Source organism: Zingiber officinale, chromosome 4A (genome assembly GCF_018446385.1).
Source record: "Zingiber officinale cultivar Zhangliang chromosome 4A, Zo_v1.1, whole genome shotgun sequence".
NCBI lineage: Eukaryota > Viridiplantae > Streptophyta > Magnoliopsida > Zingiberales > Zingiberaceae > Zingiber > Zingiber officinale.
In genome coordinates, this window is record NC_055992.1 from 105,588,148 (window position 1) to 105,592,945 (window position 4,798).

The following is a 4,798-nucleotide window of genomic DNA, read 5'->3' on the forward strand; positions in this document are numbered from 1 at the left end:
CCAGTTCCTCAGAAATGTGAAGATCCTGGAGAATTTACAGTCCCTTGTGAGATCAGGAGTAATCTTTTTCAAGATGCCATGTTAGATTTGGGAGCTTCAATTAATGTCATGCCGAAATCAGTTTTTTAGACCTTAGGGATTGGACCATTACAACCTACAGGAGTAGTCATTCAGTTAGCTGACCGCAGTCAGACTCACCCAGCTGGAGTTATTGAAGATGTATTGGTTAAGGTGAGAGAACTCATTTTTCCTGCAGATTTTTATATCCTAGATATGGAGGGAGAATACCTGGCCAGTAGATCTCCACTTATTCTAGGACGACCATTTTTGAAGACTGCAAGGACCAAGATTGACGTTCATGCGGGCACACTTTCCATGGAGATAGGTGATCCAGTGGTTCGATTTAGTATTTTTGACGCTATGAAGCATCCTAGAGAGGATCATTATCTTCTTAGTTTGGACATCTCAGAGGAGCTGGACAGCATGGATTTCTTTTCAATGAATGATTCAAATTTAGATTCTGGAGAGGTTGGTCAAGGTGACATTTTATTTACATATATGGAGGATATTTCAGCCTTGGGAGTGGATGATAAGTCTTGTGGATTATATCCAAGTGAGAGAGATGACTTATGCGTAGGGGATTGCTTAGAAGAAGCTCTACCCCTAGGATCGCCTAAAGAAGAAGAATTATGCGTAGGGGATTGCTTAGGAGAAGCTCTACCCCTAGGATCGCCTTATGTTGACCAGACACAGGATGAGTTAAAGTCATTACCTCAGTATTTGAAATATGTTTATTTAGGAGAGAATCAGCAGCTACCTGTCATTATAGCTCAGAATTTGAAACTAGATCAAGAAGAAAGATTGTTAGAGATTCTGAGACAACATAAGAAGGCCATCAGATGGACTCTGGCAGATATTCCTGGGATCAGTCATTCTATTTGCATGCACATAATTTATTTGGAGGAGGATGTGAAACCAGTGAGACAACCCTAGAGGAGACTTAACCCACTGATCCTTGATGTAGTCAAGAAAGAGGTGACTAGACTTCTACAGGCAAACATTATTTACCCTATTTCTGACAGTAACTGGGTGAGTTCCATCCATGTAGTTCCAACTAAATCAAGGGTGACAGTGGTAGTTAATGAATAGAATGAGTTGGTGCCCACACGAGTAAAGAATTCTTGGAGAGTTTGTGTAGATTACAGGAAGCTAAACCAAGTGAGCAGGAAGGACCATTACCCTTTGCCTTTTATTGATCAGATGTTGGAGAGACTGGCGAGCAAGTCACATGATTGCTTCCTCGATGGTTACACTGGATATTTTCAGATTTGCATCGACCCAGAGGACCAGGAGAAGACTACCTTCACTTGCCCTTTCGGTACGTTTGCTTATAGACGGATATCATTTGGATTATGTAATGCTCCAGGAACTTTTCAGCGATGCATGGTAAGTATTTTTGGTGATTTATTAGAGCATTGCATGGAAGTTTTCATGGATGATTTTTTTGTATATGGTTCATCATTTGATGCATGTCTAGGAAATTTGTCTAGGGTTTTAGATAGATGCATTGAGACTAACTTGGCACTTAATTTTGAAAAATGTCATTTTATGGTTGAGCATGGTATTGTTTTAGGTCATATAGACTCTAGGAAAGGAATTGAGGTAGATCCTGCTAAAGTTAGCGTTATATCTTCTTTATCTTACCCCGCATGCGTGCGGGATGTTCAAGCTTTTCTTGGCCATGCAGGATTCTACAAGAGATTTATTAGGGACTTCAGTAAGATTGCTCTTCCATTATCTCAACTTCTTCAGAAAGATGTGGAGTTTTAGTTTGATCAGAGGTCAAGGAAGCCTTTCAGAAATTGAAGGAGGCTTTGATTTCTACACCTATTATCAGGGCACCAGATTGGACTTTGCCATTTGAGCTAATGTGTGATGCTTCAAATTTTTCTATAGGGGCGGTACTTGCACAGAGAGTAGAGGGAGCACCACATGTGATCTTCTATGCATCAAAGACCTTGGATTCGGCTCAAGCAAATTACACCACAACAAAAAAGGAGCTTCTTTCTATTGTTTTTGCTTGAGATAAATTTTGATCATATTTACTTTGTTCTCACGTGGTGATATTTTTTTATCATGCAGCGTTGAAGTTTCTCCTCAAGAAGCCGGATGCTAAGCTTAGATTGATTAGATGGATACTTCTCCTTCAGGAGTTTGATTTGGAGATACGAGATAGGAGCGGAAAGGAGAACTTGGTTGCAGATCATTTGAGCAGAATTGAGGGAGACATGGATCACACGACTATTGATGATGACTTTAGAGATGAGCAGCTTTTCAGGATGCATGGTGAATCTCCATGGTATGCAGACGTGGTAAATTTTTTAGTAGGTAATGTTTTCCCTGCACAATTTTTAAAAGCTCAAAAGAACAAATTAAAAAGTGATTCAAAATATTATGTGTGGGATGATCCTTATCTATGGAAATTTTGTAGTGATCAGATCATTAGGAGATGCATACCTGACTTTGAGTTTCAGTCTGTACTTGTATTTTGTCATTCATCTGAGAGTGGGGGACATTTTGGACCCCAAAGGATAGCTAGGAAGGTTTTAGAGTGTGGATTTTATTGGCCTACCCTTTTTCATGATGCTTATAATTTTTGTAGATCATGTGATAGGTGTCAACGAACTAGGAACATAGGACCTAGGAATGAAATGTCTCAACATTACATACTATTCTGTGAGATTTTTGATGTATGGGGTATTGATTTCATGGGTTCATTTCCTGTCTCTTTTGGATTTTCATATATTATATTGGCAGTTGATTATGTTTCCAAATGTGTGGAGGCTATTCCCACCAGGACTGATGATTCTTCAGTTGTTATTAGTTTTGTCAGGACACATATTTTCTGCAGGTTTGGAGTGCCCAGGGCAATCATTAGTGATCAAGGGACACATTTTTGCAACAGACACATGAAGGCTATGCTGAGCAGATATGGGGTTTCACATAGAGTTTCTACTCCTTATCATCCCCAAACAAATGGTCAAGTCGAGGTGTCAAATAGAGAAGTGAAAGTAATTCTAGAGAAAACTGTGAGACCTGATAGGAAAGATTGGAGCAAGAGATTGGATGATGCACTTTGGGCTTACAGGACTGCTTTCAAGACCCCTATAGGAATGTCTCCATATAGGATGGTTTATGGTAAAGCTTATCATCTTCCGGTGGAGATTGAACATAGAGCATTCTGGGTAGTTAAAGCTTGTAATTTCGATGATAGCTTAGCAGGAGAAGAGAGGAAATTGCAACTTCAAGAACTTGAGGAAATTCTGTTAGAAGCATTTGAGAACTCACGGATTTACAAAGAGAAGACGAAGAATTTTCATGATAAGTACATTGTGGGTAAGGAATTTCATATTGGTGACAAGGTGCTCTTGTATAGGTCACGACTTCAATTGATTAAAGGTTCGTTAAGATCTTGTTGGGAAGGACCTTATGTTGTAACTAATGTGTTTTCTTGTAGAGTCTTTGAGATTAGGGAAGAGGCTACCGACAGGATTTTTAAGGTGAATGGGCATAGACTCAAGTTGTTTCATGAGATTGGCAATGGAGAGGTGATGCAAAAGATGAAGGTTATTGATACTATCTACTCATATGAAGGGGAGTTTGTTCCGACTTAATTTTCTTTTGCATTTCAATTCATGTTTTTTGTTAGTTTTTAATAAATCTTTTGAATGCAAAGTTTGATTTTCTTATTGCATTTAGTTATGTTTACAGTTGGTAGTTTTCTTATTGCATTTAATTTCGAGTGTGAATAAGAAAATGACACCCTTAGCAATTTTTCTATAACATGTTAGAAGTAGAGATTGTGTGCTAGATTTGAGAATCTATTTTTGGGGCTCAATGTCGATAATGGACTTTTGATTTTATCAAGGTTTCTACTTAATGATGGATACTTGATTGATGAATTGGATTGATATTTTTTCATGCCTAGTGAGTTTAAACCTTATTTGAGAGATGCACTTGTGTCACTGCACTCTAGAACTTGCTTTGATTCTTTCAAAACCACAATCTAATGGATTAAATCATGTTTATGAAGGTTAGTCTATTTGTTTCTTTCTTCCACATAAATTCTTTCTATTCTTCTTGATAATCAACATATCAATTTATGTTTTCTCATTTGTAAGTTGTTTGGATGTGGATACATGGCTTGTTATATGATGGACAATTTGGCCACGATGAACACCACAAAAAAAACCAGTGTTTCCGACGGGACTACCGACGGAATTAATATGCTGTCGGTAAACTCTACTTTTTACCGACGGAATAAATCATTCCGTCGGTATTACAGCGTGATACCGACGGAATATTAATTCCGCCGGTGAACTAATGATATTACCGACGGAATAAGCCATCCCGTCGGTAAATTAATGGGTTTACCGACGGAATTAGTAATTCCGTCGGTAAACTTAAAGTGTACCGACGGAATATGAATTCCGTCGGCAACACCTCAACTTTGACAATTCCCACGCCACGAGGAGCCATTCTGCGATTCGTTTTGGTTTTTTCCTTTTTCTTTTCTCATTTACTTGCGATGACACGATCATCGGCTTGTCGTCTATGTCCGGCCAACGAAGACTTGTAAACGCCGCGTCAGTGTTAATGGGCCGGCGCGGTGCCCGCCTGCGGCCTTCTGCGCCCGCCAGTGGCTGGCTGCGGCCTTCTGCGCTGGCCAGCGGGCGCCTGCGCCTACCTGCAGGTGTGCCGACTGTTGTCGGACGCCAGTTGGCTACTGGCGGCTGTG